Source organism: Xiphophorus maculatus, chromosome 14 (assembly GCF_002775205.1).
Source record: "Xiphophorus maculatus strain JP 163 A chromosome 14, X_maculatus-5.0-male, whole genome shotgun sequence".
Lineage (NCBI taxonomy): Eukaryota > Metazoa > Chordata > Actinopteri > Cyprinodontiformes > Poeciliidae > Xiphophorus > Xiphophorus maculatus.
Window position 1 is genome coordinate 15,423,396 of NC_036456.1, and position 16,589 is coordinate 15,439,984.

Consider the following 16,589-nt stretch of genomic DNA (forward strand, 5'->3'; position numbering starts at 1 on the left):
TCTAGTGGTCAAAATCACACTTAAATGAATAGTACCTGCCTAAAATTAAAGTGATGATAAAATCCACACCCCTAAAACCAACCCCTGTTTGTGTTGGTACTTAGAGGCCTATATTTGTATTTAACTTTCCAACATGAGAAAGATGTACAATAAATGACAGAGTATATTGGATTACAATGTTTTATGAAAACAATTGTTGTTTGACTTTATCCATCCAAACACTGGATGTCCATAGAGATCACTTCTTTACAGGTTTGTACTACATGATACATATTTTAATTTGTATCATGTAGTGTTTTGATTTTGAAACACAGATGAATAGATTCATTTATCTAGTTTACTTACCATTCTTTTTATTAGACTATCACAAGTTACCAAACTGTAAAAGCTAGTTAATCAGTATTATAACTATGAGCAGCAAAATGGTGTCCTTGTTGCAAGGGAGCAACAGGAGGCGCATAACTCCTTTACTTTTGATGCTCTGCACAATGGACAAAACTTTGATGTCTCAGACATCTCATTAAAAGGACTTTAAGACATCAAAGAAAGGTTTGTTTTTTTTGTTTTTTTTAAGTAGTTTTGAAAACTGGAAAAAATGTAAATTTTAGATTTATGGCTCGGCATCGGAAAAAAATCGTAGTATAAATATTTTAATTTTCATATTATTCCTTCTTTCATTGATTAAATTATAGTTCTGAATCTTACAAAACAATAACGATTTTTTGCATTGATTTTATAATTGGATTATGTATCTTGCCTTTTATCTAAAACTTATGTTTTAGTCTAACATTCACGGTTTAGGGGCTTGAGTTGCTGACACAGATTAACCCACACTTACAATAATACAAGGGGAAAAAAGGAATCCCTAGACATCCCTAGCTGAGCTTTAAAGAATTTACTTTTAAGATTATTTAAAGCCTACATCCGAGCACAATTATGAGAACTTCTGTGACCTCTTGTTGAAACTATTTCCATCAAATTCGTCTTGCGGTCAAGGGGAAGTCGATGTCAGGTGCAGTGCATTGTAATCCTAGATCCCAACCCTGCCTCCACCTACCTTGTCTCCGCATGTTTTCTCTCATGACTATGTACCCTAAAGAAACATTCCAGGAGTGTTTTAGACCTTCTTGCAACTGGACACCATCACATCATTTTGTATGCTTGGGTTAAACTGTGAGAAAAGGAGAATTTGTACGGGAATAGGAATGCTTTTCGCTGCCCTCCTCCTTTTTGTTGCTTCACTCCCATCTCTCTGAGTTTAATATTACATGCTTATTAGATTACATCATGAATTCCTGCAATTAAACATGAGCCCAGTTTCCCAGGTTAAGAAAAGGGTTTTAAAAACTTTGATATGAATGAAATGGAAGTTGAAAAAAAAAGTTCAAGATGGCTGGTACTGAAACTGAGATGAGGATCAGAGAGAAAACTTGAAGTAAAAATAAACGTTCTGCAATGTTTGCCGCTGAAACTGAGATTTATGCAGACTTTGAAATGAGAAATTAACTGCAAACATCCATATTTTGATGGGTTGCCTCCGGTCTATGAGAGGAAGGTGTCATTTTCAACACCCTTAATTGTAGAATTATTAAACCAATGAGACAGTTAATGCACTTTTGAAAAATTAATAATATTCATCTGGATGACATTTTAGCTGCCAAAGCTGGATGTGGCCCTCGAGCTTTAATATTCAAATGAATTTTCCTTTATGCTACGGCTGCTTTTTATTCTTGTGACAGTCCTGGAAGAGTGTGTGTGTGTGTCCTCAGTGCTGTGTCACAGTCGATACGAGGGTTCATTTGGTAGCCATGAAAACACATTACAATGTAATCCCTTCTTTTCCATCTTCCCACCCTCTGCCGTTTATTTGGACACCGTCCCGGCCATCCATTGTGATAATCTACGGACAAAGCTAGCAGCTAGCCTTGTTCTCATCCTGCTCCTCCGCTTGGACTGCCAGCCTGCATATCACTGCAAGGAATTAACCTCTGCTGCTGCTTCTTTCATATTGTGTACATTTTATTTTTTAACAGCCACTCCAATGGAGCTGCGAAGGGTGGCGGTACTGTAAATGTTGCCAAATTACTGACAGTTTTGCACCAAGTCCAAGTGCTTAAAACAGAAAAACGGGGAAAGCGTAGATAAACAGCTCGCCCTCTTTTTGCTTGTGGCTGTCTCCAGAGCAACCTTTACAGAAATAAAAGGGCATGACATTTTTTTTTTTTTTTAAGACAAGTTAGCTGACTCCAAAGTGGGAAGTTAAATAACAGAGAGTGTAGTTCATTGAATGGGACATTACCACACTGTCAGTGTGTGACCTTTCCCATTTGTTCTGACAGGACAGAGCTTCACTCTGTCAGAATGGTCCATGTCGTTTCAGAAGAGATTCTCCCTCCCTTCCCGTATGCTTTCGTGTTTTGTTTTTTTATTTCTCTCTCTCCCTTCGTTCTCATATCTACCATCTGCAGTGACTGCATGACGCCCCAGCTTTTGTGTCATCCGCGGAAAAACGCTCACGCACACACTGGCTGGGAAAGAACAGGAGGGAGAAAGAAAGGAAAGGGGGAGGCACAAGAGTTTAATCTTCAATCTTTAACTGTGCCTCGGACGTCATTACCTCAACATTCAAAGAAATCTCATTGTTTTCTCTTGGGGAGGCAAAAAAGTGTTGGTAGTTATTTTCATGTTGCTGCATTTGCACAAATGTTTAAGTCAGACTTAAAATTTTCTTTGTAGTACTGAATGACTGCTACTTAAAGTATTTATGTGCAGTTTTATAGGTTTAATGATCATTTATTAAGAGCTAAAAGATTTGTCAACAGCACAACTAAAGAACATTATTCTTGTAATCTAAGGTAATCTAAGAAATTAAATTTCTAGCATGTTCTTGCACAATTTGATATAATAAAGTTATATAGGTTTTAGTAGATATGTGTTGTTCAATCATTGCTATGACTGTAGATTTAAATAAGCAACAAGCAAGTGGCTATCAGTCTTATTTAAGAAGATCAACATACATCTGCTTTACTCGTTGAGTTGCAAGTTTTGTTCAGCCTATTTTGAAGAGTGACTTACATAAGTTAAAAGTGAAATATCGTTCCATATCATAACTGCTGGAAAACAAGAATTTATAAATTATTGATGAAAAGTTCCTAAAGAGATTTTGAGAAATTAGATGTGAACCAGCATCTGACAATTTGCTGTTTGATTTGGCCTGAGTGCCTGGCTCCTCAGAAACTCAAGAATCCAATAATTTTCCAATCAGTTACATGAATACAGAATTGAATACAGGATATATGGATTTATTGCAGCTTTTATGGCTGTAGAATTTTGAAAAATACACTGAGTGAGTGCTTTTGTCCCCTTTTTACAAGATCTTTTTTAGTATCTTTAATATCTATGCAATAACAGTTTAGAGGACAAACCAGGAAATATTTGACGAATCATGTTCATGATGACGTGATGGTAATATGAGGATTCAAAATGATGTTACTGTAATCACAGAGGTGTGAGAAACTATTTGAAAGGAATCTGTTTTTTCTCTGCAAGATGTTGAAACATGTTTGTGGTCTTTATTGAGGCTGTGGGAAAGCGAGAAAGAGCAAGTCTTTTAGCGGGTAACATGACCGAGTGCTGGAAAGTTGTACTGTTTATTTTATTTCGAGCTTACAACCTCTCAACCTCTGTCACTGAGCAGTTATCCTTTCGGAGGTAAAACTTTAAGGGAAAATAGTTTTTCTTTAGGCTGACAAAGCTAGTCATGTTAAAAGATGCTAAGAATGGTTAAAATGTGCTCTGTCACACACGGTGTTATGACACTTATACAGTAATAAAATGATAACATTTTCAGTGCTGTTCTTATACCTCCTTATATTATAGTTTGCATCGCCTCAATACTCTGGTCTGCTATAGATTAAATTACACATATTCTTCAAATACATTTACTTTATAGCCATTTTTATGAGTTCCAATAGTTATGACACCAGTGATTTTGTTGAAAATAATTACCCACTCTCAATAAATGTGGTCAAATTAAACGTTTTCCGTATGACTTCATTCTGCTGGAATAAAAAAGAAGCCCAAAAGATTTATTTTACACATCCTTACCTGGGGTGGTAATAGCTGCGGAGAGTATGGTAAAACTTGATTTAAAAACCTTAATCTTTTTAAAATACCTTTGTTTTTTTAAGAAAACACCCTAAATCCCTGAATTAGGTGCCATGTCTGTGCAGATAACACTTACTTTTATGACCTATAGACACATTTTTAGTGACACTTTTGGCATTTTACCAGAGGACTGAATTTAATTTCTGACTTCATTAAATCCAAGGGTAAAAATCTACAGCATCTCTGCATAAAAGCACAGCAGGAGAGGTGATTATCTTTGTAAATTAGCTCACTCATTTAGGGCTGTGTGGATGCAGATGCCTTCCGTTCAATGGAAGCCTATTATTCCAAACGACTCTCATTAAGCCGCAGTGAAATAAGGCAAGCTGTGGAAGCAGTGAAATAAAATCTTTAGACTGGCTGCGCAGAGAAAAAGGCTCCACCGTCTTCATTAAGAGGCCTGACGTCAGGAGTGAAACGCTGAAAACGACTCGGCGTAGAAAGAAAAAATTGTATGCGGCTGATTTCTGCCTCTTGTGCCCTATAGGTGGTTATTTGCTGTTTGCGCTCGGAGCCGAGGAAACTGACAATGCGGTCTGATCTTAATGAGTGAGTTTAATAAAAAACCCAACACCGAGGAGCATGAGTCACAGCTGATCTGTAATTTCTGTATTTCATTGCAGACCTGCTGTTTAGATGCTTTTTTTTCTTTCTGTTTTTGTTTGAATGGCATTCATCACAAGCCATTTTCCTGTTCAGTCAAGCTGTGCTGCGCTCACATTTACACGATATAAAGAGAGCCAGATCACAGTTTCTCATGACGGCAGTTCCCACAGTTAGTCATGAAGCTCCTCTATCCATCCATCTATTGCAGCTATTTACAGTCTGTATGGAGCTAAATTGAAGAACACAATCTTTTAACATCTCTGCTTCCTGATGACCTTCCTATTATTTCTCGCTCTACCTCTGTAGTTGCTGGTTGAGACTAGATGAGGTCAGTTACTGGTTTGGTAGCAGTGTTCGAAACATTTTTAATTTTTTCTGGTAATTGACTTTGTACATGTTACGTAGCCATCTGCTTAAAGAAAAGTTTCATCCAGAAAATGAGTCAGTCTATACCTTCCTCGACAACTGACCAATGGTTGGAAGAAGTTGGCATGTGACGACAATAAGAAATATCTAATAACTGGAGTTTGCTCACTGTTGTTTTGGTTTGATCACTATAGGTGTCTCATTTTGATCACCCAAACAGAAATCAAAATGGGTGTAAGGTGTTATTTGAAATCTTCATAACAAATGTCTAATCCAATACTACCAGGGATTTGAATATGTTTATGATAATTTATCTCTATAATTGTCCAACATGTCTGTCAAGCAAAATAAACTGATACAAAACAGCTGAAACTGTTTGTCTGCAGATAAGAAAAAGAAGAATAAAATAATTAAATGAGGTTATGAATGTGTGATTGGACAAACTGATCTGCAGTTAAATTTAAACAGTGATTGTATTGTGAGGAGGTCAAAGAACTAATTAACACATTTTGTGTTGTGGATAACACAAGAATTATATATCATAAGAATAAGTAAAAAATACTAATGGATAAACGAAATACAATAAACTAAAAAGTCATGTTAAAATGTGAAATATCACAATTTAAAACTAAGTTTAAGTAAAAGTAATATCATACCTAAACAGATGCAACAAACTAAAGATTTTGTACAACATGTTAAAACATTGGTCGTCAAAATAAACTTTATAAGTTAGACTAAATACATTTTTGCTTTTAAATGGACCAACATTCTCTATTATTCCAGTTGCATAGGGTTATACTGGTTTTGCTTTTGTTTAATAGAGAATCTTTCTATATGTAAGACTAGGTCAGCTGGTAGAAACCAAAATTAAGAATCTTAAAATCTGTTCAACATTACATTCACAGTGTATCCTGTCAATAGCAACCAGGAAATGGTAAATGTTGTAGTGCAGATAGTTAAAGCACTATACTAAGGATATAGTGCTTCAAATAGATAAGAAAGAAAGATTGTCAGTTTGCTGAATTTGTGGCAAAATCAATAGGAGTGCAGAATGAAGGTATTTTTGTAGCATAAAATTGATATTTGAAGTAATATTAAAATCCCATCCCGTCTCGTTCTTGTAAACTCAATATTGTGTCTCTTCTTGTGAGTTAACATCAATAAGAATCAAATATAACACCGACATTTTTCAGTTTTGAAGTACTCACTGCCAGTATTTGGAGATAAATTCTGTTTGGGTTTTACTGCCAATCCTTAACATGTTTAGATTTTTCCTTATTGAAAACAAATGTCATCAACGACTGCATTTCTGTAACACAGTTAAGAAGTCCATTCATCAATCATTCATTATTGGTCGTTTTGGAGTCAGTTGTAAAAGCTGTAGAATTGTAGAATTTCTTTGGTTGTTCTGGGACAAACAGGACGAATCCAGCACAGAGCCCTGGGAATCTACTGCATCTAGATGTGTTGTTTCGTCTCCTGAGTTGTTTTACACCGGGGGAGCACAGCTAGAGGAGCGAGCAGAGAAGAGAGATTAGATGAACTCTTGTCGGATGAGGGTAAATACTGATAGGCTTCCATATTCCCCATTGGCCTCACAGAGCAGGTGGCCTCCATTTGCATCCTCCTTCCTCTCCTTTGTTCGTTTATATATTACAATGGCTGCAGGTGGAGATGGGATGACTGTCAAATCTGCCTAATGTTCTGCGTTTCTTTAGCATGCTTTGGCGTACGCATGAATCACAAAAACACAGCAGAAAGGGAAGTGTTTATAGAGCGTTGCCCAGTTTATTACTGCTCAACGATAACCTCCATCCATACATCCATGCACTGTTTGGCAGCGGCCCTAAACAGCGGTAGTTTGTGCAAAGTGATGGAACGCAGACATTAAAATTCGATCTCTTGCATCAGTACATTCGGCGCTGGTCAGAATGGCAACTATAAATTGCTGGCCATTATTTTCCATTACCCACACTGACACCCACGGCCCCATCATTTCTTTCCATTTTTTAAGCCCCCTCCACTCCATCCTACCCACCACCATCTCTTTGTCACAGTTGCGCCACATTTCCAGAGCCGTTTCATTTTTAAATTGTCCCCCAAAATACGATAACAACGCAGTCCAGCAAATCTCGGGACAGAGGCGATCTTATTAATAGCTGAGCCACGATAACAGAAACTGTCCAGGTCCTCAGTTGTTATCTCCATCTTCAGGCACATCCTTTGCAGCGCCTTGAGAGGGGAACGTGCTCAGCGGGTGCACAGGGGGCAACAACTTGGCGGCATGTCGATGGTATGCTGAGCAGGAGTAACGCCTTGAATCCTAAACAGAGGGGAAATATTCCTCTATCAGGGGTCTGATGGTAGACAAAATAACTAATACAGCACAAATATGAATGAATCTGTATGTTGAGCTTCTGATGTTTTTGTTGGAATGATTGGACTGCAGAAGCATTAACTAGGTATAAGTTTGAATTTACTGTAGATATTGTCTTCCCCTGATAAATATGTATAGCCATTTGAGTTTTATTAGCCATCCTGGTATATTTATGGGCAGATATTTGAGCCCTCCTCTTAGTTGAATTAGTAGAGTTTCTTTAACTTATTTAATTTCTTGGAATAGGCCTATCTTTTTGTAATAGTCTGGGAATTTTCAAGGTAAGGGATTGGGAAGGCCAATCCAGGAACTTTTGTGACTCTCTTTTAATTAATCCAAAAACCAGTTTTTGATCTGTGTTGGCAATCATTTTGTTTGAACCTCACTGTTCAAGTTTCAACCATGTTGCTCTTGATTTGAAGTGCAGTCCCGACCACTTTATGTCATCTGCTAGTGCCACCGGGACCGCGTGGATAAAACTTTAATTCCTCTGACAGCTTCTAACGTATTTTACCTTGACAATAATAGTTGCTGCATATTAGTTTTGGAACAGGGCTAGAGTATCAGCAATTTCCAGTTAATTGGTTTGAACTTTAAAGGATCTCGATCTTCTCGGAAAACAAAATCCTAACTGGTTTTGTTTAAAGTCCATGTAGCTATAGACCTCTACAAAAGTTGTTTAAGTAAATGTCAAGAACTCGCACTAACGTGTAAATGTTTAAACCAATTGCATCTGGAGCTGTTAATAATGGTTCCACAACTCTAATTCTTTGATCTTCAGAGTTCCTTCAGCAGTTCAAATAAGTCATTATAAGCACCAAATTAATATGACATTCATGTCCATGTTGGGTGTTTGCATTTTTCTGACTCCAACTAGAATAGTGAGGGTTCCAAAGGAAATTAGTTGGCACAAAGGAATGTTGTTTATGCAAGATTTAATAAGAGGAAATAAGAATTAATAGGGAAAAACCTAAATTGGATTTAATTATCTAGAGCTAGATTTCACAACCGTAGACTGCAGATCAAGCAGGAAATGTGGGGAGAATACAAAGCGACGTTCTGGTCAGCTGCCAGCCAACACCAGGGATAACAGATGCACGACATGAGCGGCAGATATGACACTGTTATCATTTGCTCATTTTGCAAAATAATGGCAGCTGTCCCAAAGCAGGCGAACACTGGCAGGAATACAGTCGACGAGCTCGTCGTAGTACTTCCACCTGACGGGTGGAAACATGAGCTGACTTGGCTGGTAACAAACTCCGTCCACACTGAATGAAGGTATCTCTTGTTTTGCCGAACACCGAGTTCAAAAGGGCGGAAGAGTGAACTAAATCGGCGAAAGCAATCTCGCTGCTGAGCTTTTGTTTTGACAGAAACAAATTGTTGTGACACTGCAGAAGCTCCTTCTCTTAGTTCTTAATGAGTTTATGGGTAATCAATATGCTTTTCTTGTTTGCCGACATGTGACCCAAGAGGAGGTCCTGTGGATGGTGTAGTCGACGGGGTCAGTGAGGATTGGTAGGCATTTGCTCATGCTGAGGCATTTAGGATTCCCTGTTTTTAAGCAAGGGTGGAGGAAGCCAGGAAATTAAATCTGTAGCCTTCTGTGGAGCCTGCAAAGGAGGATCACAATAGTGAAGCATATACTGTACGTACATTTTACAAATGCATTAAAAACAAAATTTTATACACAGGCTTGAGAATGTGAAGCTAAAATCCTTGCACTATGCCACTCTTGAACCAAAATACGAAATGTTTAAGGAGAGAAAGAATTTGACTTTTGGATCATTTTTGTAATATTTTATGTTGCTCTTTCCATAAGTTTTTCTTTCTCTTAACTTTTCATTAAAACAATTCTTGTGGAGGAGAATATGTCTGCTTAATAACTGTGAAGTCTGAAGCTTTCCTTCCTAAATTTATGATATATTTTTTTTTTATATTGGTCCAATTTAATATTCTAAATGTTGGGGTTTTGATAGCTGAAAAGCAGATGTAATTATTTGAAATAAACAATTGAAGGCATCGTTCGGATAATAAGTCTATCCGAGTATTTTCTTTCTCTCTGGAAATAAATTTTTCTTGTGCATCAAAGCTTGTTAGTGCAACTCTCCTTGCATGATGGATTCTTGCCTCCCGTTGCGGGTCAAAGCACTTGACCTCACCCTTTCTGAAGACTTACTGTCCCCCACTCCAGCCATGATTTTTATTCAGCACCATTGAGTAACAGCAGTGGGTGTTTGACCCGGATCGATGCGACTCTGCCAAGGCGGATTTCATTGAGAGACCTGCAGCCCATTGAGAAACACGGATCGAGGGTGCCGGATGTTTTCTGATTCATGCTGCTACAGTCTCACTACATTCAACAGTCAAATCACTCTGATGAAACTGGGTTTTCTTCTCTGAAAACTCTGACTCAATGGAGCTGGCAGGGTGCAATAGAGCTGCGTTGCCATCCTCAAATAAAAGGAAAACAACATTGAGTCTTTCTATTATGGGTCGCCCCACACAAACATACCCTCTTCATTCAAGGCCCTCTTTTAGCACCACACAAAGGGGGACAAAGGATGGAGAGACTGGCATATCGGGCAAATGAAAAACAATTGGGCCAGGTGCCAGACTTAAATCAAGCGTACGAGCTCAATAAAGCACACTGCATCGATTTGGGAGTTATTCATTATTTGTTGTGGATGTAGAGAAAGTTCCCTGGAAAATGATTCTGCCGTGCAGCTCACACTCTGAAATAAATGGTTTGACAGCTCATCGATGACCATAGAATATGATAGTAAATAGCCTGATATGGATTTATTTCCCAGTGACCCTCACTCACTCTCTCCTTCCTCCTTAAAGCAAGACCAAGCACTCTCCTGTGTATTGGATTTCTTTTTTTTTTTTTTTTTCCTTTTTTGTCCAGCCTACTTTCAATTGTGAAAATGAGGATTTATTTTGCCCCCGCTGCTTGGCTTGAGAGAATGGATATACATCACATGGTGTTTAATATCTCTCGTGACAACAAACAGCCTTGCAAAAGCGGTAATATACAAGCAGCCAGCGCCTCAAAATGCAGAAATGGCAGCTTTGTTTACTGCATTCAGAATAAATGGCTGAGGCCCCGCTGTCACTCACAGATGGCACTTCCTCTGAGGAGGGAGGAAAACACACACACACTTGCACACGCATACACCAAAAAACTGCAGAGCTAGTGAATCGTGGTAATGCACTGGCATGGCCGCAGTCATTTTGCACAACCTCCGGAGGCGCTGATCGTCACAGGGAGGCGTTGGCATCGTCTTGGCACCGGCCGACTCCGGGCTGTGGAGTAGTAAGTGATAGCCAAACTGGAGCTTGTCAGGCCTGACGCTTATCACTTTTGACATCTGTCTGCACCACCTCGCTCCTCACTCCCTTCACCAGCTTGCCACATAATGCTGACCTTGGGATCTTTTTCTCAGCTGCACCGCTGCCCCAGACCTCCCGCCTGCCCTCCTCAGTCTCTGCATTTGGCACTGGTTTCATGTGCAAAGGTTTGAGGCTAGCGTTTACCCTTTTAGACCTTGCCCACTGATATTGCAACACTGCTGTATTTAGATGCTTGCTCTTATCCAATTTTAGTTTGTAGCTGACAGTGTTTTTACTGTTACCCGACTTGTTGGGTAACTGCCTTGCAGAAGTATTCATACCCTGTCAGCTTGCTCATATTTTGTCACCTAAATTGTAAGGAAGAAAATGACAGATGGTTTTCAATATATTTCACAACAAAGTTTTTGTATTCGCCCCCTTTGGCAGCAAAATGGTTCTAGTTCAGTCGGATTCGAAGAAAATTATCTATTAACATAAATGTCCTGTCTTGCCTCATATTTGTCAGAGATTAGCTCTAACTGTGTGCTTAGGGTTCCCACCAACTCTGACCGGCTTGAGTGTCCTGTCTGAAGAAAGACAAAACCCCAAGCATGATGTTGCCACCACCCTGTTTCACTGTGGGAATGTGATAAGATTCAGTGTTTTTAATTGAATTAAAGTTTAAATTGAAGAATACTATATTTATCCCAAAGGGGAATTAAATGTTGTTACTCATGTCTTCCAAGTCAAAGAGTTGTTGTCGATGGTGATGCTGTGGGCAAGAAGAATCTCTGGTAGCAGTCAGTCTTGCAACAAATCTGTAAACGCTTCTGACTGAATACTTGCTGCAGCAGGGACCATATTACACAGTAATTTCGAATGACACCATCAGTTGCTGCTAATCCACCTCATTTTCTTTTGCTTCTCCTCTTTAAATGTCACCAAACCTCCATTTTCCACTCCTCTGGGATTTCTAGTTGTCTTTAAGGTATGATATTCTGGTATCAAAGTGTCAAGCAGCCCTCATTTATACCGAGATTAAATTACAAATAGGACAAGTTTATTTACTTAGTGAGTTCTAAGGAGATTTACTTACCTGGGTTTTTATTTAGTAACTCTAAATTATAGGGGTACATCCAAATGCATGCCACACTTTTCAGATTTTTGGATCATATTTTAACATAAAGAAGTCCTTTTTGATCCCGGTGTTGTAAGCGTCAACCTACACTGACTGGTCTTAGCAGACTGATCAATATTCCGCATGTAAATATATCCTGATAACTCTCCTGCTGCTTTGTTGATAATTTGTTGAAAACGATAAATATATATCTAAAAGCCAAAAAAAGTTATGTTTCTTTTCACAATTATACAGTACAGTGTGTTGGTCTATCAGATAAAATCCTAATAAATTACACTTTGTGTGACAAAATCTATACTTCAGATTAAAGGTCATGAATATTTTTTGTGAATATGATTTTCTTTCACATTTCAAAATGTTTTTTTTTTTCTCTTTTCTTTTTTTTTTTTACAAGTATATTCCTACAAAACTAAAATAAACCAGGCTGGAACAAGTTAAGTTACCACACACAGCCTGAGTGTTGACATTCTGCCAAGAGATGTCAGACACGCTGCGCTGTGAGGAAGTGTCACCGTAAGCGACGTACATCGTCGTTCTTTAGCCGCCTAAAGAAAAGGTCAGTATGGCAAGCACAGGCGGACGCACACACACGTCCATATGGCATCTCAGATCAGCTTCTGTTGCATTCCCCCACCCCCCCACCCTCTCTAAGCTAAGCAGTCCAGAATCCCCAGCCTTGTGTTTGCACAAAGCAGCTGAAGTTGAAAGCGTGCTTGTTGGACCCTGACACTTCTCAAAGTCGCAGATCAGTTTAGCTGAATAATTCCTGCGACTGAGTCACAGCTTTTATCAGAATCCACAAAAACACAACGGAGCATCTCTTTCTCCTGTTGCCTCCCGTCCTACATTATTCCGCTCTGACTCATCGGCAGCCCTCACCCCCTAGCCTCCCTTACGAGGTAATTAAGCCCCTGGTTGTTTGTTTAGCTGTCTGCGTGTGTGTCCTGTATAAAACACACGAGAAAGAGGGGAGGGGGTGAGTATGTTCTGCCTACCATAAACCCACTGAAACAGCAGGACACGAAGTGGTGAGGAGGGGTCGGCGTGTGCGTGCATGTGTAAGTGTGTGTGCACTAATTAGGCAGGCAGACGTGTCTGTGCTTCACTGGGCAGCAGCCAGCTGGGAGCATCTGGAACCGTCTTTCATACTCGCTACACACAGTCTCTCACACACATGAAATTAGAAAAGATGTCTACTGAGCTTCAACAGGATAAAAGAGAGTGGAGGTCAGGCGTGACCGGTTGTATTTAGGTCTACATACATTTGAGGTACCCGTCCCCCTGAGTTAAAGAAACTATGCCATTCCAACACTCCCACTCCCAGAAGACCAAAATACCACCAGACGACAGGAGAGGATCTCCCTTCCCTAGAAGAACGAAAATTTACTTTGAAAGTGAGGTCAGCATCTCATAGGACCTCATAGATTTGGAGTTGGAGGCTTTAAAATAACAATCCATATCCACCTTCGTCTCCGTCTGTAGAAGTCTGTATCTCTCCAGTCCAGTTGCTGTTCCTGCGTCGGTGAGGGGCTGAGGTGCACCGCTTCCATCTGCATTGTCGTCAAAAGCTGTAGGGAGAGGCTGAGTAAGATAAAACTCAGACCGAGTTGGCACGCTCACTATTTCTTCTGTACGGAGAGCTCAATGAACCAGTTGAAATAGTGTTTCTCTGGGCTATTGATTAGCTGGTTAGGCCATGAAAAGCCAGGGACAACAGAGCCACTCAGCTCCCTTCCCCCTTTTTACCAAAGGATGCTTTTGTTTTGTTGCTTACTCCATTTTAATTCCCTTTTTTTTTTTTTTTTTAAACTAACTAAAGTATTTATCCCCCTAGTAGAAGTGGGCGATACAGATTCCGTTTTATTTTGACATTTTGTTGTACCATTGTGGTTACGATAAGTTGTCCCATCAACTCTGACCAGCTTCTTTGACGAAAATCTTTCCAACAACTTAATGCTGCCACCACCTTTCTTCACAATTCAAACTGTGTGCAGGGTGACTAAATTATTCACAAGTTGACTGTTTACTAAGTGGGTGACATCTGAAAGCAGTTGGTTTAATTTGAAATTACTTGGCTGAATAACATGCACGGCACTTGATCAGATTTTGGTCATCACAAAAAAAAAAAAGATAAAAGCCACTTATAATTTACCTTTGCAATACTTTATGTTGGTCTATCTCAAAATCCCCCTAAAAGTTGCATAGATGTGATGTATGTTATAGCAAATTGACTTTTTACTTGGTGTGCTTCTCAGTGATTTAGATCACAGCGAACCCAGCTGTTCTGTCAAGGGCCGCTTCTTTTATTAGCCTGGAGTAGCTGACCCGGCAGGGCATGTGAGAGAAGGAGGAGAGGTTGGCAGGGAGTGCAAGGGCAGCGGGGGGCACAGATTTCCCAGCTGTTAGTCCACAAACGTTGCCTCCCTGTCAGAGATTAAGGACGTCAGCAGCAATGGAAGCAGCTACACAGAGGTGAGACAGGACAGCTGATGCAAAATGGATTGATATGGCTCTCTTCAAGGGGAGGGTGGTAGTTTCCAGGGCACCCCGACTCGAATTCCTGCTGTTTTAGGCTTTAGACCAGACAGACGAGGCCGAATCCCGTTACCTAGCGTTGATCCTAACTCTGCTTGAGGGTCGCCTTTGACTTTACAAAATCAGACACCTCTTCAAGAAACTGACAGGCAGCAGCTGTTGACGATTCCTTTTAGGGAAACAAGACGACATGTATCTAGTCTGCTATGCAAATGATATTACAAGTTATGTTCTAGCATGATGGACCACACAAAATGCTTTTACATCATAAACTTCTCTCAACCATGCATGACGATCTTTGCCCACACTTTGATAAACATCCATACACTGCTTTGTAGATCTGTCGACAACTGCGCAATGGCACTCTGACACATTACACAGGACAACCTGGAGTCAAACTGACGACCTCCTAACAGGCAACAAGATTTTTTTGTTGTTGTTTTCAGGGAGACTACCCAAGACACCAAATATAACAAATCTAGTGCAAGTTTCTCTGGGTGCTCATGAAAAGAATTACACTAGCAGTATAGCAGAAAATTATATCTGTTTTAGACACAATCCAGCAAGCGTGCATTGTCTTAAACACTGAAAATCAACCTCTCTTTGTATTTACTGTTGCTTTTTGCTTTCTTGTAAGTCAGGGGAAAGTATAGTAATGTTTATTCTACAGTACACAGCAATAAGTGGAGGACAGCTAATCAGTGCTTCTTTAAACAGCCAAATTTGTCCTTTTTTGTAAGCAAGAGAAATTACAAGAATAGCCTTTTTCTGCCAACTGACCAGCAGTAAACAGGTGGGGGAGGGGCAGCACACTGTATGCTTTCACCGGCAGAGAAAACTGTAATTAAGTAATCCTGACACTTTTTCTGGCATGTCATCAACTGGACCTTATGCTCCAGTGCTACAGGAATACTTCTTTGTGATATTTAATTTTTTTCAATTCTTGAAATATCTTGATTTCAGGCCATCCCTGATATAGACTTGACCCCTTTATATGGGGAATGGTGAAACAAGAACCTTTCAAAGTCACAATCCAGCAGGCATTCATTGTTTTAAACCCTTGAAAATTGTCCTTTTTTATCCTGAGTAATATATATGTATGTATATATATATATATATATATATATATATATATATATATATATTTTTTTTTTTTTTCTTTCTCCAACCACCCCACAAACCCTTGCCGCCTCTCAGTCTGTTGAGGGCTGTTTTACTAGTGGGCCAGTGGTGCAAATGGACGCTGGGGGACCTGAGTGTAAAATTATATTTCAAGCCGTATAACCAGACCTCCGCTGTGCCATTTTAATGACATTATTTCATTAAGTTTGCATGGATAGTTTTCCATCCTTTACAGCTACTCCTCTACCCCCACCCCTTTTTGCTTCATAGCTAACCACACTGGAAACTGAAAAGACATCGGCATGGAGTAGAAAGGGACAGAATGCTGCCATTTTGTGTGGTTAAATTCATGGTGACAAGCAAATGTGTTCTTTTAGTAAAATGTTTTGCTAAAGGAATAAAAAAAATCACATTGTTCTCTTGGAGTGATTTTAAAAGGTTTTTACTTGAGGTTTCTGACATATCTTTGCTCTTAGACAGAATTTCCGTAAACATGCTCATAATGTCGGTGACGTATTTGCATATTTATGAGAAATAAGTGTCACAGTGATTAAGTTTACTTGGACCCAGCTCTGCAGACTGCAAAAGAAATTATATAAAACATTTTTTAAAAATCTCAGTATTTCCTTAAAAATCTGCTTTTAATTTTGCTGCCAACCTTCTTCACTTTGATTCTGGATTATTTTAATTACAGTTTTAAAATATTTTTGACAATTTGTTCCCAAGTCAGCAGTCACGGCAGATATTTCCAGCAACATTCATGCTCAGAGCTAATATGCTTCATTACTAGAAGTTGGAGACCAATGTAGCTCAGCGGCCCTAGACAAGTAATTAGAGTTCACACTGAGGCCTGTCTCTAAAATACAGTCATTATCCCAGCAAACATACAACCTTTCCAGGTCACATCACTTTGTCTGCCACTGTAAAAATAGTTTATTT

At 39.3% G+C, this 16,589-nt stretch overlaps 1 protein-coding gene across 33 annotated transcripts in view; it reads left to right on the forward strand.

The window, feature by feature from the left end:
* Positions 1-16,589, forward strand: part of ptprd (protein tyrosine phosphatase, receptor type D) — a 463,922-nt gene that overhangs the window by 297,798 nt on the left and 149,535 nt on the right. The window contains exon 1 of one of the 33 annotated variants that reach the window (XM_023346231.1): positions 4,655-4,716. The exons of the other annotated variants lie outside the window; for them this stretch is intronic. The gene's annotated coding sequence lies outside the window, so the exon portion shown is untranslated. Of the gene's footprint in view, positions 1-4,654; positions 4,717-16,589 lie in introns of those variants that run through there. 33 annotated transcript variants of the gene reach the window in all.